Source organism: Engystomops pustulosus, chromosome 8 (assembly GCF_040894005.1).
Source record: "Engystomops pustulosus chromosome 8, aEngPut4.maternal, whole genome shotgun sequence".
Taxonomy (NCBI): domain Eukaryota; kingdom Metazoa; phylum Chordata; class Amphibia; order Anura; family Leptodactylidae; genus Engystomops; species Engystomops pustulosus.
Genome location: NC_092418.1, coordinates 23,423,135 through 23,447,477, shown reverse-complemented (window position 1 = coordinate 23,447,477; position 24,343 = coordinate 23,423,135). Strand labels below are relative to the sequence as shown.

At 44.0% G+C, this 24,343-nt stretch overlaps 1 long non-coding RNA gene across 1 annotated transcript in view; it reads left to right on the top strand.

Moving 5' to 3' along the window:
- Nucleotides 1–10,258: 10,258 nt before the first annotated feature.
- The window catches only part of LOC140076038 (uncharacterized), a 79,187-nt gene continuing 65,102 nt past the window's right edge, over nucleotides 10,259–24,343 (top strand). The window contains exons 1-2 of the long non-coding RNA XR_011849503.1: nucleotides 10,259–10,724; nucleotides 16,954–17,120. This is a non-coding gene — a long non-coding RNA (uncharacterized lncRNA). The remainder of the gene's footprint in view (nucleotides 10,725–16,953; nucleotides 17,121–24,343) is intronic.

The following is a 24,343-nucleotide window of genomic DNA, read 5'->3' as shown; positions in this document are numbered from 1 at the left end:
TCCCGCTGCCGAGACCTCAAAGCATCCTCCCCTTGCCGTAAGCTACTCCTCAGCAATTAGACAATGTCTGCTGGTCCTGTTCTGCCTCGCGGTGATGCTGAGGATATACCGCCATTACACTGACGTGGCTAATTACCGCCACTAATTAACTTCTTATGGATGTATAGTGTAACTATGGTGGTCTTATAGATAGAACTGCCATATGGTGCTCTGCAGGTATCACCTAACCTCATATATAAGAGACAAGTAAGTCCTCTGATCATTCTCCAAAAAGCAAAGCAAAGAAAAATACCTGTAGGTAATGCTCCAAAAATATACCGCTCCTCTACTCATGTGTGCTTATTTTTTTCTACCATAAACCAATCGGTATTTTGGCTGTCCATTATAAATTGCACAGTGCAGTTATTGGTATGAATGGGCAGGATGGGTCGCCCCAAGCAAAATAGTGACACAAAATAGTGTGATAGGAGTACAACTAGTGATTAATGAAACTATTTAAGTGTGCGTTTATTTACAGAAATTAATATAGACACATAAAATTAAATCTTTGCTGTAAGGATGTAGAGTTCCACGGCAGGGGTGACCAATCTACAAGTCAAGGAGAAAATAGGGAGTATGAGAGTAGGCCTGGGGTGTCCTCGGCTATGTGGGTAGCTTAATGAAAATTAATGCAGAAGAGGGCTCACCTCAGGAGTAGAATACAGCTCAGATCTCCCAATAGGGGCATTTGTGTAACTCCTTTGAAGATGGTGTCCAAAACGCTGGTGCTCCAGTGTGCGACGGAGGTCAGTTTGTGGACATAAAAGGGTACAGGAAGGACCCGTAGGGAGTACACATAGAGATGCGCAAAGAAAGAACAGATTAGTGAAGAGATAATGTCCAGTAGGGTTTAGGGTGTATAAGACTCAGTGGTCGTGCAATGTTACCCTATACAAATCCCTGATATGGACTATAAGTCTATCACACCCTGAAGGCCTATCCTCGGAACTGGGGTCCTTATTAACCGCAGTCCCGACTGGAACCTGACCCTGCAATAGCTGGCCCTGTTATTGGCCTATTATAGCAGGTAACGTCAGATATAGCGTCAGAGGAGAGTCAATATAGTATATATTCTGACCCCCTGTGATTTATGAAAAGTATGTCATGGCTGAGATCTGAATCCCATGTCCCGACAAGACTTGTTTCGCCCTTTGGGCTCATCAGGGGATTGTTGGGTTCATGCAGAAGAAACAGCCTGAAAAATAAGTGATAAGGAATACATGCAGTGTAAGACCATCATAACCTGTGTGTACAATATAGACTCAGTACATGTTTAGTAAGTGATCTTACCTTGTCCCTCGTGGGGGCAAGTGCGTGGTAGCCAGGCAGTGGATGGCTTGTGAGGTGTATAACCTCTCGGTAAGAGCCTAGGGAGACCAGTGGGTTCTCTAATATGATCCCTACTACCACGGCTTTTAAAGAGCGCGCGCCGTGATGTCAGATTGTGCAGGTAGAGTGCCGCCCGCCTGGAGCCGCCCACTTAGGTAAGCCAATCGGAGAGGGATCTCAATAAATTGGCGCGTGTGCGGCGCAGGCGCACGCGATGAGAACATGCCGGCACCGTAGTGCCCGTGTGTGGCCGCGCCCAAAAGTGGCGCGGCCTGCAAGCGCGTGCGACCGGCGTATCACCGGAAGTCATGCGCGCGCTCCCAGCGCGTGCGCACTACCACTTAGGGGATCGCCGGAGGAGGCGCGGCGTCAGCCCAGGGGAGGGCCGAACCTGGTGGTAGCGGGGCAGAGTTCTGAGATAAGCACTATGACAGTGATCGGCTGCGAGTTAACTCTTTGTGCGTGGTGGCCAGTATAGCTAAACCCCGCATTGGTTATTAGGACGCACAGTGGATATAATAGTCCCCCGTGGAACCTGGTGTTAAAGAAGTAATAAGGGGAGGGGGGATTTTATGGCGTGACAGTCATCGTGTGTTGAGGACAGAGGACCAGTTTAAGTGCTGAACTATAAGTGGCGTAGGGGCATAAAGGTTTACAGGAAACATGCAAAACTTAACTGTTCGTTGAGGCCCAGTGGGGATTCAGTTTTAAGTCTGAAAATCCATCGTGTTTCTTTCTGTCTGAGGAGGCGATCCCAGTCACCTCCTCTTTCAGGGGGTCTGATCAGGTCGATACCAATAAAGGATAGGCCTATGGAATTACCCTGGTGTTCGTCGTGTATGTGTCTAGCCAGTGGTTTGTCCCGGTTATGCTTGATGTCACCTAGGTGTTCCCCTACCCTCCTACGGAATTCACGGAACGTTTTGTCGATGTACTGCTTTCCGCAGTGACACGTGGCCAGGTAGATAACTCCTAGGGACTTGGAATTGATAAAGTGATTTATGTCGTAAGTGAGTCCTGTGGTGTTGCTGGTAAACTGCCTACAACTCTTCATCACTTTACAAGCCACACAGCCACTACAGCAGTAGCATCCTTTGATGGTTTGACTCATCCAAGTGTGGGCAGGTTTAGGTCTTACAAAATGACTCTGGACTACTCTGTCTCTTATGTTACGACCTCGCCTAAAAGTAATCGTGGGGTATGTTGACGTCACGGAAAATATATCAGGGTCCATTCTTAAAATGTGCCAGTGTTTTGATAGGATCTTGCGTATGGTGTCGGTACCTCCATCGTAAGTCCCTATAAGTCTGATGGTCTGTGATGTTTCCGGTTTCGGATGCGTCGTGAGGAGATTGGATCGATCCAAAGAAAGTGCCCTCTTGTAGGCTGATTTAAGAACAGCATCTGGGTATCCACATGCTAGGAATCTGGACCGGAGTACTTTGGCCTCCTTAAAAAATTTGTCCAAAGTGGAACAGTTCCTACGGGCCCTAAGGTATTGGCCAAACGGGATACCACGCTTAAGGGCGGGGGGATGGTTCGACTCCCATCTAAGTAATGAATTGGTAGCAGTTGGTTTTCTAAAGATTGATGTCTCTAATTCCCCCCTGGAGTTTTTTTGTATTTTAACATCCAGGAAGGGGATACAGGATGTCTGTATTTTGGACGTGAATCTGAGCCCCATGGTGTTATTATTAAGGTCCTGTACTAGTTGTCTAAATTGGTCCGTAGTGCCCTCCCATGTTATGAAAATATCATCAATATAGCGAGCCCAGAGGCTCGCCATACCAATGCTACTGGGGTCGGGTTCACCGAAGACGCAGCAGTGTTCCCACCAGCCCAGGAACAAGTTGGCGTAGGTGGGTGCACACGGGCTACCCATTGCCGTGCTCCTGAGCTGGTGGTACACTGCGCCGTCAAAGGTGAAATAGTTGTGGGTAAGGGAGAATTCCAACAATTCCAGTATAAAGATATTGTGTGCTTGGCATTGACTTCCTCTAGTTCTGAGGTAAAATTCAGCTGCCCTTAACCCCTGGTCATGGGGGATGGAGGAGTAAAGGGCCTCCACGTCAATGCTGGCCAAAACAGTGTTGGGTCCAATGGTTAGGCCATCCAATCTCCTAAGTAAATCGGTGGTGTCTCTGGTGTAGGAAGGGAGAGTGGCGACAAAGGGGGCCAACACTTTGTCAATGTAGATGCCCACATTCTGGCAGAGTGAGCCTACTCCTGATACAATTGGACGCCCTTTGAGTGGACTGGTACCCTTGTGTAGTTTAGGAAGCCCATAGAAAGTGGCTAAGACCGGGAATCGGGGTAGGAGGAAGTCGTATTCCTCTTGGGTAATCAATTCCTGCGTTAGGGCTTTTTTTAGGATACCTTCTAGTTCTGCTAGATATTGTGTTGTGGGGTTGTTTGTAAGTATGGAGTAGCCCTCTCTGTCATTAAGGAGACTGAGGCACATTCTACGGAAATCTTCTGATTGGAGTATGACTATGTTCCCCCCTTTATCCGACTGTTTGATAATTATATTGTGATCCTCTTCAAGAGATAATAATGCCTCGATTTCCTCCCTATTGCAGTTCATGAATTTGGGTCTAACGTCTGCGGTTTCTAAGTCGTCTAGTACAAGTTTAGCAAAAATGTCAATGCTGGATATGTCACCTATCGGAGGGGTTTTAGTGCTCCGATTTTTTAGGTCCGTGAAGGGACCTTTGCCCGACGTGTTTGCTAGGGGTTCAGATAGACTATCTAATAGATGTACATCAGTGAGGATGTCACTCGGGATACCTAGGTCCTGGCATTCTTTCCTGTCCTTAATTTTGAAAAATTTATGCCAGCGTAGTTTCCGTAGGAATAGTTGTATGTCTTTATGCCAGTTAAATTTATCGCATTTGTTTGTGGGGACGAAGGCTAGTCCCTTCCTCAAGACAGAAACTTCTGCGGGTGTGAGTGTTCTGTCTGATAGGTTAACAATAAGGGAGTCTAAGTCCGAGCCCTGGGGTTCCGGCTCCTTAGCGGATACACCGGACCTGGTACTAAAAAAGATGATGATGAGGATGAGGACGCGGTAGTGTGTGGAGCAGAGTTCATGGACGTGTTTTCTGGACATAGTGTATCTTTCCTATTGGTTCCTCTGCCTCTCCCGCGTCTGCCCCTTCCTCTCTCTCTCGAACCCTGGCTGGTGTCTGAACGATCAGTGTCGGTGTCGGTGTCAGTTGTCAGGTCTGTATCAACGGGGGCTGGTCTTACGTTTATACGGGAATATGCCTTTTTATCCCTAAAATCGTTAAGGTCCCTGTTGAATTGTTTATATTTCCTCTCTTTGAGGTGCTACTGGAATCTTTCTAAATTATTCTGCAGCTGTTTTTCGAGAGTGGAGAATTCGGGGTCTGTAGAGAATTTATCTGTGATTTCGATATGTTCCTTTAATTTGGTGGTAAGGGTGTCTAACCTAGTCTTTTCTTCTTGTAGTAGAAGTTGCATAAGACGTATAGAACACCCTGTGACCTCTTTTTCCCACTTATTAATGAAGCCTGACCCTTGGTAGCGGGCTGCTGGAATCAGGGGAATTCTCAGGCCTCTTGGCACTATATTATGTTTGATATAGTTTTCAAGCCCTTGTACTTCCCACCAGGAACTGATCTGATCCCTGTAGGTCTGATGTAATTCCCTAAAGGCTCCTTTAATTGTGGGTGTGTATTTCTTTAAAGTGAATGCCTTGTCTGAAAACACTTCACTGGCCTCTGTCAACCACTGGGATGTGTCAAGTCCCGTTTTTAGGAAGCCTGCCATCCCCAGAGGAGTATGAACATACAAGAAGGTTATGGGTGGGAGAGCTCAGAGGGGCTACTGAGATGTCCCTAGTAAATCACTAAGGTAGTATAAGAAAGGAGTACAACTAGTGATTAATGAAACTATTTAAGTGTGCGTTTATTTACAGAAATTAATATAGACACATAAAATTAAATCTTTGCTGTAAGGCGCACGCTCTTTAAAAGCCGCGGCACTAGGGATCATATTAGAGAACCCACTGGCCTCCCTAGGCTCTTACCGAGAGGTTATACACCTCACAAGCCATCCACTGCCTGGCTACCACGCACTTGCCCCCACGAGGGACAAGGTAAGATCACTTACTAAACATGTACTGAGTCTATATTGTACACACAGGTTATGATGGTCTTACACTGTATGTATTCCTTATCGCTTGTTTTCAGGCTGTTTCTTCTGCATGAACCCAAAAATCCCCTGATGAGCCCAAAGGGCGAAACAAGTCTTGTCGGGACATGGGATTCAGATCTCAGCCATGACATACTTTTCATAAATCACAGGGGGTCAGAATATATACTATATTGACTCTCCTCTGACGCTATATCTGACGTTACCTGCTATAATAGGCCAATAACAGGGCCAGCTATTGCAGGGTCAGGTTCCAGTCGGGACTGCGGTTAATAAGGACCCCAGTTCCGAGGATAGGCCTTCAGGGTGTGATAGACTTATAGTCCATATCAGGGATTTGTATAGGGTAACATTGCACGACCACTGAGTCTTATACACCCTAAACCCTACTGGACATGATCTCTTCACTACTCTGTTCTTTCTTTGCGCATCTCTATGTGTACTCCCTACGGGTCCTTCCTGTACCCTTTTATGTCCACAAACTGACCTCCGTCGCACACTGGAGCACCAGCGTTTTGGACACCATCTTCAAAGGAGTTACACAAATGCCCCTATTGGGAGATCTGAGCTGTATTCTACTCCTGAGGTGAGCCCTCTTCTGCATTAATTTTCATTAAGCTACCCACATAGCCGAGGACACCCCAGGCCTACTCTCATACTCCCTATTTTCTCCTTGACTTGTAGATTGGTCACCCCTGCCGTGGAACTCTACATCCTTACAGCAAAGATTTAATTTTATGTGTCTATATTAATTTCTGTAAATAAACGCACACTTAAATAGTTTCATTAATCACTAGTTGTACTCCTTTCTTATATTACCTTAGTGATTTACTAGGGCCATCTCAGTAGCCCCTCTGAGCTCTCCCACCCATAACCTTCTTGTACAAAATAGTGTGATGTAACAGGATGTAACTCCGGATCAGTACAGGATAAGTAATGTCATACACAGTGGGGCTTAATTACTAAGCCCCATTTTTGTCAACTTTTCGGGGATCGCATCGGGGATTGTGTCACACGCAATCGGATTTTGGCGCATCGGCGGCGGCTTTCATGCGACACAAATCGTGGGGGGGGGGGGGGGGATCCAATGGATTCGGACTAAGAGTGGGATTTAAATTTGTGTCACAAGCCATGCACTTACATACACCGGGAAGAAGAAGTTGAACTCCGGCAGACCTGAGTGGGGAAGCGACACATGCAGGATATTGGTCGCAGGATCTTCTTGAATCGCTGCACAGAGCATTATCATCGGACATTCCGGATCGGAGATCGCGCAGGATGAGTAAATGTGCCCCAGTTGTTGCACCAGCAGAATAGTGAGTGCAGCTCTGGGGTATAATATAGGATGTATCTCCGGATAAGTAATGTCTCAGGTGGGAAGGTTGTCAGTAGTTATATAATATACATTGTTATGGAGATATGAAGTGACTCCCTGACCTCTTCCTGGTGCTTCTCTAGGGACCCTGATTATTGACAACAAACAGATCTGGACACAGATTAAGGTTATTTATGCCTTAAAAAAAACACTGAACTGACACGTCTTCTTTCCATACAGAATACATTGGCCAAAAAACTAAGCTAAACTCATCACCTTTATTAAAGACTTAAATTAAATCTACCATCAAAATCCATCCGGTTAAAACCAGAGACACTTCCTCCAGGCTCCGTGACTGTGGGAATCTTCTTATTTTTGTTATCCATGGCCTCCTTCCTTCTAAAATCAACCTTTAAAACTATGCTAATAAGCCTGAAGGGTTATGAAGGTGATACCAAAGCCCCTCTGTACTGTAGTTTCACAGGATGTTACACTGTCTCTCCCTCCTCATACCTCTGCTTGATGTTATCGCACACAATGGGAGAGGGAAGTGCTTCTGCACAGTGTAACAACCTGTAAAGCTAAAGCATGGTGGGCTGTATGTTACTGTCAGGGCACATGTCTAGCATAAGAGCCTTGTAATAGTTGGTGAAGTGACCAATTTGTAACAAGTCATGGATGGAGTCCACTCTAGGGCCCAGGGTGGTCTCCCCTCCTTCCTGGAGCCTCCTTAAAGTTCTGAGTGTAACACATTGTACGACCTTTACATAGTGATAACTTATTTTATCGATTTATATATAAAACCCACTTTTTGGCATAAAATTAAGTTTTCTTGCTGACACAGAGGCTCGGTGCGTCTCTCAGTGGGAAGGATTATGAGGATGTGCTGCATCCAGCAGAGTGATATCAGCAGCGCTCCGAACCTGGGATTTACTGATCATCCCCTAACACACACAGATAGATGCAGATAAACAGATTGGCTTATTACCCACAATGCTGAGATCCATTTGTATCCAGACTTCCGGGTAGAAGAAATCGGAATCAAGCAGTGATTTATGATAGAAATGGAGGGATTTGTTATGTTTTTCTATATTTCATATTTGTTTAGATTTTTATAGTAAAGGATAAACTGCCATCAGCCACCACTAGGGGAGCTATAGACCTAATACTGTATGCAGTGAGGTTGTGTGTCCCCCTAGTGGTGGCGGCAGACAGAAAAAGATTCATCTTTTTACTATTATTACCTTAAAAAAATCCTTAATTTTCATTTTTTCCATGTAAAAAGCTTTATGAGGGCTTGTTTTTTGCATAACAAATTTGTACTTTCCAGTGACAGCATTTAATATTCCATGCTGGGAAACAGGAAAAAAAAATCCAAATATGGTGAAATTGACAAAAAAAAAAAACACATTTGCGCAATTTTCTGTTGGGTTCAGCATTTCTGCCTTTTGGTGTTGGTTCAGAATAACCCCTCCTCTTTATTTCTTGGGTTGGTACGATCACAGGGATACCGCATTTATATAGGTATTAGCATATTTTAATAGATTTTTAAAAATTAAAACTGTATGAAAAAAAGTCTTCATTTTGCCACGGTCTGACTCCAATAACATTGTCACACTACAGCTCGCAGACCTGTGTTTGGTCTTACTTTTTGCAGGATCTGATAATGTTTTTATTGCTGCCATCTAGTGTACTGTACAACTTTTTTATCACTTTACATTTTAAAAAGTGGCCGGTCGGACATTTGGGTGGTATTTACGGTCATGAGATTTGACACTGGGAATGGCCGTTTTTATATTTTGATTGAGACTATCAATGATAGTTGATACCTAACAAGTTTTTTTTTATCACTGCTTTGTTCTAAGAAAAAGGGGGGGGGGGGGCTAGAAATTTTAACTTTTAATAGTTTTTGAACTTAAAAAAAAAATTCTATTTTTTAGGCTGAGGATACACTATAGAAAATCTAACACATGGATGCAGTGCTTCTAAACCAAGTACACTTACAAGCTCTCTTTTTTAAAATTAAAATGGCTTAGTTTTTGAGAAAACTGTCTTTTAACATTATGCAAATGAGGCTCTGGGGCTCCTGAATGCATCACAGAAGCCTTGTCTGGCTCCATCGTCCACCTTCCACCTTCATTCAGCGTTTCTGCCGCCTCCTCCCTCCCCACCCAGAAAGCTGAATTGAGGTTTGAATAATTATCAGATGATGGAGCCAGAAGAGGTTTCTGTGACAAAGACAGGAGCCCCTGAGGCTCGATAGAATAACTTGAATAATATGGTTTTCTCAAAAACTCCATGTGGTAGATTCCCTACTTCAAACCTGTAGGCTTCCACCATGTACTGCAGGATTTGCATATATGACAGGTCTTCTAGCTACCAGATGCTTAGAGATCAGGCTGAATGACAGGCCTGGGAGTTTAGCATAGACTACCAGCTGTCGTAGCAACCAATTTCCTCCCCAATGACCTCACATGGGTTGACGATCGGGTACGGCCATGAGCCCTCTCCATACCCGCTTCTCCATGCTGTGCTGTTATAGTACAGAGTGCACTGTGAAGGGGTTATGGACTTATCCATTAATTTTATATTTTTGAGGGTCCAACACTCCCCAATTATCACTTAATTCTCATAAAAATTACAGCAGCTTGCAAGGACTTATTCTCATCTCTATGCAGACTGCTGTGATTCCATGTGATATGATGTGATCTGATTTCATGAGATATATGCTTGGTGTACAGTTTGCTAATGTTAGGAGGCTAAAGGACCTGCAATGATGTCACCATGGTCTCATGACCAGCAGAGAAAGCATGGGGAGGAGCTGCTGGATTCTGCCCAAGGAGGCCACACCCACCTATAGACTCGCTATAGACATCCTTGTACACCAGGTAAAGTTATAAAGTTGAATTATATGGGAATCTGAGATGAACAATTTTTAGCTAGCAAAAGGGGTGTCAGTTACCTACTAGGGCTCTATGGGAACCTGCCACCAGCTGTATATGTGAAAAACGTGGTGACAGGTTCCCTCTAAATTGTAATATAATAATTTCTATCCATTGTAGACAATGAAAATCTTAAATTCACACAATTGAATTTTTGATTTCAACTTTATTAATCCCCTTCTTGACCCGTCCTTATCTTATCACCCTCCCCCGTCCCATCCAGATCCAAAAGCCCAGGAAAAAATCTAAAAAAACAAGTCATTTTTTCAGAAATCCCGCTACACGTCAGGATTTTGGTAAACTGAATCCCCCTCGGCTTGTCTGAAGAACCTTCCTTATTTGTTCGATGGGATTTCATTCTCGGCGGCTTAGAAAGCGATTGAGAAGACAGGACGAGTAATTCCCCGGGGTGAAGACCACATCTCGGCAGGTTCCTCCACACACTTCAATCACGTCTTGTCAAGGGCAGAATTACGTTAATTCCAGCCCCGGCTCGGATTTTTTTGTTATTTGTGAGACAATTACGGAGGTTTCTTAAACACATGTTCACCAACATCTGCTGCGACTCTCCGCAGCCGCCATAACAATCACAAATCAGATGCAATGTCTGTCTGAGTCCTCAGTGAAGGCAGCGCTCGCAGGAGGACTCCGGGCCATAAAACAAGCGCCAATTAAAAAAGATCAGGGCGAGGAGACGCGGGATCCCGCTCCGGAAGACTGAGCTGTGAGAAAGGATTGAGACTGACACCAGGAGGGGGTCACGTGGCTCCTCTGCTGCTGCTGCTGAATCCCCACCTCTAGAAGAACGCAGCCGAGTGGAGAAGGACTCAAGCGAGAACGATTTCGGATGAAAACACTCCGCGCTGACATTACAGCTAACTGTGTTTTCACACATCCTTGACACGAACAATAATTGGCCAAAGGTATGCTCATTACAGGGCCTAAGAGCTGATGGAGGCCGGCAGGCACACGCCACGGGGCCACGGATCAGGATGACACAGCATAGAAGGTTGTACCGGACCGTATGACCACTGAGACTGATAACATGGTGGTGGGGTGTATGGAAACATGGAATCACTATATCACTAAGGTGACATTACTGATAGATAGATAGATAGATAGATAGATAGATAGATAGATATAGATATGAGATAGATAGATAGATAGATAGATAGATAGATAGATAGATAGATAGATAGATAGATATGAGATAGATAGATAGATAGATAGATAGATAGATAGATAGATAGATAGATATGAGATAGATAGATAGATATGAGATAGATAGATAGGCCTGTTGCCTGATTTCAGATGCACAAGCTCTGATAAATCTCCTCTATGGGGGAGATTTATCTGAAAAGTCTGAGGTAAAACGTTCTCGTTTCTCATAGAAACCAATCAGAGCTCAACTTTCATTTTATAATCGGCTGTGGGAAAATAAAAGCTGAGCTCTGATTGGTTTCCATGGGCAACTAGAACAGTTCTGCTCTCAGAAACTTCTGATAAATCCTACCGATCCTATCTATCTATCTATCTATCTATCTATCTATCTTTCTATCTCATATCTATATCTATCTATCTATCTATCTATCTATCTATCTATCTCATATCTATCTATCTCAATCTCATATCTATCTATCTATCTCATATCTATCTATCTCAATCTCATATCTATTTATCTCATATCTATCTATCTATCTATCTATCTCCTATCTATCTATCTATCTATCTATCTTATATCTATATCTATATCTATCTATCTATCTATCTATCTATCTATCTATCTATCTATCTATCTCAATCTCATATCTATCTATCTATCTCATATCTATCTATCTATCTATCTATCTCATATCTATATCTATCTCATATCATTCTATCTATCTATCTATCTATCTATCTATCTATCTATCTCATATCTATCTCATATCTATCTAGTATATAGTGATACTTCTGGAGCGGTCGGCAGTATAAGGGTTAATATCACTTATCTGTTTTGGTAATTGTTTGGTGACGGGCGCGTTACCCTGTGTCCAGAGGAGGGATTATTGCGGCTGGGTTGTCAGTCATCATCTGTGCGCAGGTCAGGTGTCAGGTACATGCGCCGCGCTCCTGCAGGGTGACAGTTCTATTTAAAGCCATTTACTGCATTCAGTTGTTGCGGCTCCGGGTCTCAATGTGACAAAAACTTCAAAAACCGCCACCGTGACTGGCGCAACAGGAGGGGGGGGGGGGGGGCACTGCCATGTCAGTCCAGGAATAGCCTCATCATTACACCTCCTCTGGGCTCATGTACTAGTCCAGTACACACCGGATCTGGGAGACCTTATATCATTAGTGCAAATAGTAGGAATGACACAGGGTCTTAAAGGGATTGTTCAAAGAGAAGCTGTTACTAACAAACCGATAGTGAGGGGTCACTGAGTGATATCTGCACCGATCACATAAAGAAGGGTCATGTCACCCCTAATAAATAGAGCCCCAAAGTGTTCTGGGGCACTACTGGAGATAATGCTGAATAAAATGGGATAGTGAGTGCTAAAAGCTGATTTGGGGTGACAGGATTCTAGTGATGAGTGGTGGCTGTCAGACCCTCACCTTCATCAGTGTGTTAAAAAAGCTTATGGTCAAATGGGTGGACTAGACACCTTCACTCCACCCACTTGACAATAGGGAGCTTAAATATCGACACTAATGACTTGAGAACTGTGGGAACTACAGAAACATTTCCAGCCACAATGGAATCAGTAAAATACTGTCCATGAAAAGATGCAACGATCTTGGGGGGTTCATAAATGATTTGTGCACAGAACTATTAAAATACTTGTCAATCCATTAAGGATTAAGGAGGTGTTTCTCATTTTCCAAAAATTGGGTGCATTAAGCTCAAAATGGGACCCTGCTCATAATATCCCTTCCTTACAGAGGATGATTATTTTTCAGGAAATTCCAAGTATTTTCTCTAAATAACAAGTTTTAGGTCATATCTAGAAAAGTCAAGCCAATATTTGTTCAAAAATCTGCCATCAAAATCCATCAACATTCAAGAACATTGCTCATAGATCCAGGCATCGGAACTGTGGTTTCTTCTTATATATGTCATCCATGGCCTCCTTCCTTCTAAATCAACTTTTACAATTGTGCTGATGAGCTTAAACGGCAAAGGGGGTGTTACCATAGGCCGTATGTGCTGTAGCTTCACATGCCCCTCCTCCTCCCTCTGCCTTTTGTAATCTCACACAGTAGGAGAGGGAAGTGCTCCTGTACAGTGTAACAGCCTGTAAAGCCTGTTGCCTGCATTAAGTTCCATATAGTCATAGCTATGGGCCAAGTGACTATAGTCATAGCTATGGGCCAAGTGACTATAGTCATAGCTCTGGGCCAAGTGACTATAGTCATAGCTCTGGGCCAAGTGACTATAGTCATAACACTGGGCCAAGTGACTATAGTCATAGGTCTGGTCCAAGTGACTATAGTCATAGCTATGGGCCAAGTGACTATAGTCATAGCTATGGGCCAAGTGACTATAGTCATAGCTCTGGGCCAAGTGACTATAGTCATAGCTCTGGGCCAAGTGACTATAGTCATAGCTCTGGGCCAAGTGACTATAGTCATAGCTCTGGGCCAAGTGACTATAGTCATAGCTCTGGGCCAAGTGATTATAGTCATAGGTCTGGTCCAAGTGACTATAGTCATAGGTTTTGGCCAAGTCACTATAGTCATAGGTCTGGTCCAAGTGATTATTGTCATAGGTCTGGTCCAAGTGACTATAGTCATAGCTCTGGCCCAAGTGACTATAGTCATAGCTCTGGGCCAAGTGATTATAGTCATAGGTCTGGCCCAAGTGACTATAGTCATAGCTATGGGCCAAGTGACTATAGTCATAGCTCTGGGCCAAGTGACTATAGTCATAGGTCTGGGCCAAGTGACTATAGTCATAGGTCTGGGCCAAGTGACTATAGTCATAGGTCTGGGCCAAGTGACTATAGTCATAGCTCTGGGCCAAGTGACTATAGTCATAGCTATTGGCCAAGTGACTATAGTCATAGCTCTGGGCCAAGTGACTATAGTCATAGCTCTGGGCCAGTGACTATAGCCATAGCTATGGGCCAAGTGACTATAGTCATAGCTATGGGCCAAGTGACTATAGTCATAGCTCTGGGCCAAGTGACTATAGTCATAACACTGGGCCAAGTGACTATAGTCATAGGTCTGGGCCAAGTGACTATAGTCATAGCTATGGGCCAAGTGACTATAGTCATAGCTCTGGGCCAAGTGACTATAGTCATAGGTCTGGTCCAAGTAACTATAGTCATAGCTCTGGGCCAAGTGACTATAGTCATAGCTCTGGGCCAAGTGACTATAGTCATAGCTCTGGGCCAAGTGACTATAGTCATAGCTCTGGGCCAAGTGATTATAGTCATAGGTCTGGTCCAAGTGACTATAGTCATAGGTTTTGGCCAAGTCTCTATAGTCATAGGTCTGGTCCAAGTGATTATAGTCATAGGTCTGGTCCAAGTGACTATAGTCATAGCTCTGGCCCAAGTCACTATAGTCATAGCTCTGGGCCAAGTGATTATAGTCATAGCTCTGGGCCAAGTGATTATAGTCATAGGTCTGGTCCAAGTGATTATAGTCATAGGTCTGGGCCAAGTGACTATAGCCATAGCTCTGGGCCAAGTGACTATAGTCATAGCTCTGGGCCAAGTGACTATAGTCATAGCTCTGGGCCAAGTGACTCCTCTACAGGCTACAGAATTTCAGTGAAACTCATTCAGGGGAACATCTTAAAATCTCCCAAACTGTTGTCGTATTGGCATAGAATTTGCATGTAAATCGATGGGTTGCCAGAGTCATGCAAATGTCTGCAGCTAGGGTGCCATTAGCGGGTGACACTTGACAAACATCCCCTGGATATGGGCGCACTGTCCTAATTCTGCTGCCTCAGCATTTATAAATAGAGTGAGCGCTGCTCCTGATGGTTCGGGGAAGTCAAAAGTGCAGGTTTCTGTCGGGAAAAGTACAGTGCACTCCCCGCTTACATCTCAGTATCCGCTTGACTAATTGGAATGATGCTGGCTTCCAGGTATGACACGCTGTGACTGACAGGCATCAGGACTATAGCAGCTCAGCGGCCGGGGGTGGGGGGTGGGGGGGATATGGGCTCCACATTCACATCCTAAGTATTCCACCTCCATTCATCTCTTATTGATGAGAAGCGTGCCAAGGTCTCTACTGCAGGTACCGTGTAGTCTTAAAGGGACCCTCTGCTATTTTCGGTGAAATACTCTAAGCATAGATTCATTTTCTGTCTCCAGATTGTACCCCACTAAACTTGCTGCCCCCTCAGGTCGGCTATGAAACGTCCTTTCTACTATTCCCTTTGTTATGTGAAATGTCACCTGTTTACCTATAAAAAATCTTCAAAATCAAGTTACAATGAGCAGAGAAGAGTCATATTTACAGAGGAGGAGTCAAGATTAGAAAAATCTACTATATTTGGTCCTGTGGTACCTAGAAATATGCGACTGGTGTCATATTAAAGATAAGAATCTTATCTTTCAGTTTGGTTTGTGCTTGATAGTTAAAGACTTTGTTGGAGATGCGATCAGCAGAAAAAAATCCAATTCCGTTCTATGGCCCAGGTATATTATTGTGTCTGTGCCAGTTTTTTGTCCACATTTGCATTAAAAAAATTGTTTTTGGAGCTTGTTTATGTGTTTGCGCCACTTTTGAGCCACATCTGCACTTTGACACTTTTAACACTGTGCACGTTACGAAGCTAGATAGATAAATGGTTAGATAGACAAATATATAGATAGGAAATAGACAAATTATAGGAGTTAGATAACTAGACAGATATATAGACAGGAGATAGATGATAATTATCTTCACCCGGACATTCAACCGAGGGGTATGAAAGGAGTATTACATCCTCTACCCACAAAATTCTTCATGCAGGGGGCCCCTTTAGGACATGTGGCCCTGGGAAAATGCCCAGTTTGCCTCCCCTAACGCTGGCCCCGCCCTTTACAAAAGTTAAACAGAGCAGCCCTGTCTGATTTACGGTTATTTAAGCAGTCCACTTCTGCTGCTAAACTTCCAGGTAGTAGGAGGGACTGCTCACTACATGGCTCTCTCCTTCTCCACCCTAGGGTCTTGCTTATATCAGGCCCTTCTCATCCATCTCTAAGAACATAATTGCAAGGGATGGAACAGAAATCCATGTGGCAGCTCCTTGATATCAGACACCAAGTAAATCATATCCCCCCCTCCCCCTGTCCTGGGGTTGAGATCACAGGTCAGATGCAGGGGTCGGCAATCATAATTTAACCAGCCCCCGACTTGTGGAACGGACTTGATAAACATATGGGTCATTTCGGAACATCAGTAAATCTCTATGGGACAGACAGAGATTGCAGAATTCTGGGCTCGGCTATTTCCGGTAGTTCCGTAAACCTTCAGTAAAGCGGCCAGATCTTGTGGATAGGTTGGGGGTAAAAATGAAACTTTGGAGAGCCGCTTTATAACAAAAGTTCATGTTTATGGGTTGGACACTTAATGAAGGGCAGCAGCCAGTAGGTGGTATACGCAAAGTTGTACGGTTGGGAATAGGTCCATGTTTCCTCCCACCATTCCCGTTACTGGAACCAGAGAATTGTGTGGATGGGACTTCCGATTTTAGCTCACATAGTTGGTATATACCGTAATAATAATGCTATTTTACTGCTATATATATATATATATATATATATATATATATATATATATAGATCCAGAGAGAGAATAGTAGTTCACTACACTACACATGTCAATAGACATTTTGAGAAATAACCGTACAGATGGGTCCTCCATCACACATCATAATAGAAAATAAAATCATCCTTTGTGTGGTGACTATATTGTCCCCATGGCCCCCCCTGACACACTGGTCACATACATTCACTGACGGTGGCCACCAGTGATTGTAGAACAGGTCACCTTTAAATAAATAAATCACCTTTAAATAGAAAAAAAATCAATTTTGAAGAATGGGCTAATATTCATCATCATAAAGACCCTAAATCATTAGAATGGATGGAGAAAGAAGGGTTGGTCATTGGAGATTTATGATGTGGTCATACACATGTGTCCTTCTTACCTCTCCTCTAGGATGGATGTGCCCTGAGATGTGATTCCCAAGATTTACATTTTGCAGAAGAAACCCACGCAAACAAGGAGAGAACATACAAACTCTTTGCAGATGTCGACCCTGAGACTTGAACCCTAAGGCTCCGCCCCTAGCACTCGGAGAACTCATTTGCATAAATATAGAAAAGGTAAAGGTCTAGAAAGAGTTGACCCTGTCTTACACAATGCTGGTTTTCCTTGTAGGGTGATTTGGGGGTAAGTTGTCTCCCTTAAAGGGGTTTCTGGGAACAGGGACTGGCGAGGGGCAGGGATGGGCGTGTGGATACATCCCGGGTCCACTAACATTAGGAGAACATCTGCAGATGAGACGTGACGCGCTGCCGGGGCTGGATACACTCTCTATGAGCACATATTCCCCAGTTTATGGTAAGTTCAGGGTAAGAGACCTCTCGTCTTCGGTTTGTTCACTGAATAGTTGAAATGTGGTTCTAATTGCTTATATGTTTTGGAGTAATTAGCACCAATTATCATCTCATTAGTACTTGGCTTCTCAGGAACTGCGTGGGTTAATGGCCTCAGCTGAACTGCAAATGTCTGCAAATATTCTCCCTGTTTAAGCACCGCCAGAGGGTGTGTGAGGGCCCTGATCATAGTCAGTGCAGGCTATACCCAGACATGTTAAAGGAATCTACCATCAAAATCCATCACGATGAACCAGGGACATTACTCATAGATCCAGGCACTGTGACTGTGGTAATCTTCTTATTTGTGTTATCCATGGCCTCCTTACTTCTAAAATCAACTTTTATAATTATGCTAATGAGCCACAAGGGCTCTGGGGGCGTTTCTGTGCAGGAGCACTTCCTGATTTTAGACGGAAGGAGGCCATGGATAACAAATATATTTAGGCAAAAAACAGCATTTTAAAAAAGGTTAACTTGTTGCTATCTCTCATACCAAGGGTCCTGAGTAGAGAAACGTTCCTTTTCGGGTTTGGCCACCCAACCTGAACGTATTCCTTGATTGGCGGGCGAACAGCCAATCCGGCAAATTGACACCCCCAACTAGCCATTGTTATGATTGGCCAGGAATAGTTATGCTATGCAATTATAGCTATGTCTAGTAGCTAGGGCTGTAAATTTTTCAGATTGGCTGTTCGGCCACCAATTCGCCAGTATCTCTGGGTCGGGCCTGAACCCGCAAAGGAACGTCAGATCCAATCCTCTCTCCTCAGGACCCTCGGTATCAGATATCCACATGGACATACCGTTAGTGGTACCAATGTAGTAATCTTGCAGCTGCATTCAGTAGTAAGAGAGTGTCAGAAATTACTGAGCACGGCGCTGGGGTATCTCCTCTAGTTCAAATTCCATCTGCAACACATTGCAATAATTACCTGTAATATTGACAAGCATTGACAGGTGATTGCTGATAGGCGTCTGTCCCCAGTGTGTTAAGGGGGGGGGGGGGATAAAGGATAACAATCTGATCATTGGGGCTCTGATTGTTAGAACCCTTATCGATCATGAGAATTTGAGTCCTGTTCTCAATAACAGAATGAAGCAGCTCAGGCATCTATCTAACTCTCCATGCAAATCTACTAAGGTGTCGGGAATTGCAGAGCACAGCGCTTGACTATCTCTGGCAATCGGTGAATAGAACTGCAGGAGATACCCCAGCGCTCTGCTCAGTAATTTCTCATACTCTCTTACTACTGAATGCAGCGACAAGATCACCTGCTGCTATATTCAATTACTGAGAACATATCGCTTGCCCCTACGAACAGTAAGGTCCCGTCCTTGTGAACGTAAGCTGGTGGTCCCAGCAGTTTGACCTCCAGGACAATCCAGGATGATACTTAGGACAATCCCTTTAAGTAGTCTTCCATGCCAGCTCTAAACATGACAGGTCCTGAAGATAGTTGGGTAACTCTGGCGTAATCCAGAAAAAGGTAACTCCAGTGCAGATCCACAATACGGTCTCCCAAAACACAGGCTCAATTTTTTTGTGTTTTTGAAGTTTTTCCATTTAAACAGATCAATTAAGATAAAAACCTAAAACAGACATAAAAAGTCGACACGAAACAGCAAAACAAATGACCTGACTTTGAAAAGTCTTACATTAAATTACTGGAGGGATCAGACGGCCATTTATTCGTCTTTTGTTCTTTTTTTTTTTTTTTGCGTCTTGAATTTGCAAACCCTCTACCTTTTGCCAGTGCCGCATTGCATTATTAATGCAAATCCCTTAAATCTGACATAAATGTGTTTTCTCGGAGAAGCGAAGTGAAAATGACCTAAATTGAATAATCTAAGCGTCTCCGACACTACCGGCTGCTTGATTAATGGCGCTGTCCACTGGACCGGCTTTTATGTTTACATCAGAAAGTACTTAGCTCAGCACCAGGAATGTCTCAAGGTTGTGATCCGGGCTGCAGTGTATGTGGGGGCCAAGTGATGACCCTCTGTAACTAGGATTGTGGGGTTGAGTGTTGGTGCAGTGCTAGGGTTAGAGGTGGACCCAAAACTATGCGGGGTCCGCCAGGTACCGTCAAGGTGTCACCACATGTTGTTACTCTCCGGGAGGGATGGTAAGGTATGGTAAGTCTCTTCCCTGGCAGAAGGTCTGGACTGGCTGTCCCTCTCTTTCTCAGAAGGCTGGTAGCCTGGGTCTAAGCCCAGGGTCTATGGCAGAGTACCAGTAGTTCTCTCCTCCGAGCTCTGTTCCCTAACTGCAAGACACTAGAAATTGGGACTGTTCTCTTTATATACCTTCTGTTTCAGCCCAAACAATGACAAAGCATTCTCCCATTAACTTACATTGAGTCACCATAATATTCTATGGCAATAAGGTTCTAAACTGGTAAACAACTTTCCAGACAGCACCTGTCATTCTAAAAGTCAGACTGGTAAACAAGTCTCCTGCAAAAAAAAAAAAAATTCTTCTATAGCTGTGGAAAATAATCTTCTCTTTAGTTACAGATATGCAGTCAGAAATGTCTTTCAGTGTAGATTAACCCTTTCTACGGGTCTATACAGGTGCAGTACTCATACACAGAATGGATATAACAAAACGCTATAGATTAATGCAAGTTAACTGTTGATGTAAAATAAGGTAAGAAGTGCTGACTTTGTATAGGGGAAACATTCAAATGTCTAAAGTCCAATGTTCCTCTGATCCAGGGCACTACATTGACCCTCTATAACTATGGGACCAAGTTTTGACCCTCTATTACTGTGGGGGCCAAGTGTTGACCCTCTATAACTAAGACGGTGAGGGCGAGTGTTGACCCTCTATAACTAAGACGGTGAGGGCGAGTGTTGACCCTCTACAACTAAGACGGTGAGGGCGAGTGTTGACCCTCTACAACTAAGACGGTGAGGGCGAGTGTTGACCCTCTACAACTAAGACGGCATGTGTTGGCCCTCTATAACTATAACTTTGGGGACAGAGTGTTGACCTACTATAACTATGACTATAATGCAGAGTCTAAAGCCCCTCATATATGTTAGACTAAAATCATGCTCATTCACCAATTTGCGTCTGGTCCGGTCAACCTTCTGATGTATATGGGACCTCCTGGCTCTCTCTGATGGAAGACATCAAGGAAGAAAAGAATTCGACATATTGGATTTTGTTATCCAGTCTACCATGGCTAGACGTCTCTCTTAACAACACATGGGAAGATTTATCAAGCAGTCTGAAAGTTAGAATATTTCCAGTTGCCCATGGCAACCAATCACTGCTCAGCTTTCATTTCACCAGTGCTCATGAATATTTTAAAGGGGAGCTGTGATTGGTTGCCATGGGCAACTGGAAATATTCTGACTTTCAGACTGCTTGATAAATCTGCCCCATGTTGTCTTAGCCAAGCCAATCATACGTGTGTATGAAGGAGTCAGATTAGATGGCTAAGAAAAACATCCGGGCAACAACTATCCCAGGAATATGACCTCAAATCTTAGAGATCTCTCAACCAAAAACTTTCTTCTGAGGTCACACACTCCTACACAATCATCTCAGTTGACCATGTAGGGAGAAAGCCACAGCCAAACACCTCCAGTGGTGACTTATCTGCCGTGAGAGCTTCAGGTATGTTGTTTCCTCTCAGGAGGTTCCAAATTCTTTAGATAGACATCAGTTACATTGAAATATGTGGGTCTGGTAGGGATTTATCTCTTAGGGATGCATTGGGGCTCATTTACTAAGGGTCTGATTGTGATTTTGTTGAGCTAATGGTACATGAACTATAGGAACCGGTAGAAGAAGAAGAATGAAGACCACATTGGCATGGTGGCCAAGAAGGAAATAAACAGTGTTGGCGATATATAATGTACAGTATACAGGAATGTGGAAAAGAACGGAGTGCTTTGCAAAGTATTGCTTTGTCCGTTATTTGAAAAAGGGTCTAGAACACGAAACGCGTTATATTGGACATTTTTAATCGTGTTTGTAACTGCAAATTTTTAAAAAAATATTAGAACGTTTCTGCTCAAGTATTTTGGAAAATTCTTTTTGGGCATTGGTACTGTAAGCGCTCCACGTGCACTCCGTTCTTTTCCACATTCCTGTATACATTGTTACTACCGGCCCCTTGGGAGTCCGGTCTTTGGAGTTGTGTGAGCTGCTCAGTATAGTTGCCTACCCTACCACTATACCTACCTCTAAAAGACACCACCAGTCTGGACTTGAGGACCATCGCACCTTGGATGTGGACCTACTGTATATGTATATGCCTTGACACCAAGAGCGACAAAGGTGAGCATCCCTGATCATCTCATTACGATATGATATCACCCTAGGCGCCGTCCTTTTTCCTTTTTTCCCTACCTCTTGCATATTGCTGATATATAAGACGGGATAAATGGTGTGAGAGCCAACCACAGAGATCAATGGCACTTAGTACATGTCCCTCCTTGTAAGAATTATTGCATATATGGTGCACAAGTAGGGGAACCACCACTTAGTATACATAGGAAGCAAAACTTGGCACTCAAGGTTCGATTACTTGAATAAAAAGTTTTTAACAATCCAAAGAGAAGTAAAATGCTTCGGTCTGTGCCCAAACCTTCCCCAGTTACTATAACAAAGATTCACAAATCAAAAAAAGTTACAAAGCATCATATGCAAAATTTCATGAGTATTTGATGAGTATAGGTAATTGATCCATATGTATGTATATAGCACAATATCAGGAGTCGCCTAACAGAAGAAAGAGGATCACAGAGAAGCCAAACATTTGGAAAGCAAATAAGGTATCGCCTGGAGTATAAAAAAGTGATACAATGGTTAGAAACAAACTAGCACGTGGTACAGAGAAGTAGATAATCGACCCTCACAGTGTGTTAACACATCATATACAGTATAATAATAATTCCTTTATTTATATAGCGCACACAGATTACGCAGCGCTGCACAGAGCTGCCAAATTGGTCCCTGCCCCCATGGGGCTCACAATCTAATCAACCTACCAGAATGTTTTGGAGTGTGGGAGGAAACCAGAGGACCTGGAGGAAACCCACACAAACACGAAGAAAACATATATACCAAAGGAATACTAGTTCATTAATGATAACAGTTTAGTATTCAAAGACAGAGGTGTGATGAGATGAATAATTCTCATCGGATTGCTATAGGGAAAAGCAGGACTAAATGAAGTGTGCCTGGACGATGAGACTGTAGTGTCATGAGCAACCCTGACCTCTCTGTCTCGGTCTGTGGGATGACTATAGCCCCGGGGCAGCAGGATCCAATGTCTTGGGGTTGTGCTGGACTCCGACCTCTCCTTTTCACCATATTCTCCATATTCAATCTGTTGCTCGCTCTTGTCCCATGCATCTCAGGAAGATGTCCAGAATGTGTCACCTCCTCATCCTCATAGACTGTAAGCTCCTGTGTCCCCCCTCATCCTCATAGACTGTAAGCTCTTGTGTCACCCCATCATCCTCATAGACTGTAAGCTCTTGTGTCCCCCTCATCCTCATAGACTGTAATCTCTTGTGTCACCCCTCATCCTCATAGACTGTAATCTCTTGTGTCACCCCTCATCCTCATAGACTGTAATCTCTTGTGTCACCCTCTCATCCTCATAGACTGTAAGCTCTTGTGTCCCCCTCATCCTCATAGACTGTAATCTCTTGTGTCACCCCTCATCCTCATAGACTGTAAGCTCTTGTGTCACCTCCTCATCCTCATAGACTGTAAGCTCCTGTGTCCCCCCTCATCCTCATAGACTGTAAGCTTTTGTGTCATTCCTCATAGACTGTAAGCTCTTGTGTCCCCCCTCATCCTCATAGACTGTAAGCTCCTGTGTCCCCCCTCATCCTCATAGACTGTAAGCTTTTGTGTCATTCCTCATAGACTGTAAGCTCTTGTGTCCCCCCTCATCCTCATAGACTGTAAGCTCTTATGCCCCCCCTCATCCTCATAGACTGTAAGCTTTTGTGTCAATCCTCATAGACTGTAAGCTCCTGTGTCCCCCCTCAGCCTCATAGACTGTAATCTCTTATGTCACCCTCTCATCCTCATAGACTGTAAGCTCTTGTGTCACCCTCTCATCCTCATAGACTGTAAGCTCTTGTGTCACCCCCTCATCCTCATAGACTGTAAGCTCTTGTGTCACCCCCTCATCCTCATACACTGTAAGCTCTTGTGTCATCTATCATCCTTATAGACTGTAAGCTCTTGTGTCACCCCTTCATCCTCATAGAGTGTAATCTCTTATGTCACCCTCTCATCCTCATAGACTGTAAGCTCTTGTGTCACCCCCTCATCCTCATAGACTGTAAGCTCTTGTGTCACCCCCTCATCCTCATAGACTGTAAGCTCTTGTGTCACCCCCTCATCCTCATACACTGTAAGCTCTTGTGTCACCTCCTCATCCTCATAGACTGTAAGCTCTTGTGTCTCCCCCTCATCCTCATAGACTGTAAGCTCTGGTGTCACCCCCTCATCCTCATAGACTGTAAGCTCTTGTGTCACCTCCTCATCCTCATAGACTGTAAGCTCTTGTGTCACCCCCTCATCCTCATAGACTGTAAGCTCTTGTGTCACCTCCTCATCCTCATAGACTGTAAGCTCTTGTGTCACCCTCTCATCCTCATAGACTGTAATCTCTTATGTCACCCTCTCATCCTCATAGACTGTAAGCTCTTGTGTCACCCCCTCATCCTCATAGACTGTAAGCCCTTGTGTCCCCCCTCATCCTCATAGACTGTAAGCTCTTGTGTCACCCCCTCATCCTCATAGACTGTAAGCTCTTGTGTCACCCCCTCATCCTCATAGACTGTAAGCTCTTGTGTCACCCCCTCATCCTCATAGACTGTAAGCTCTTGTGTCACCTCCTCATCCTCATAGACTGTAAGCTCTTGTGTCTCCCCCTCATCCTCATAGACTGTAAGCTCTTGTGTTA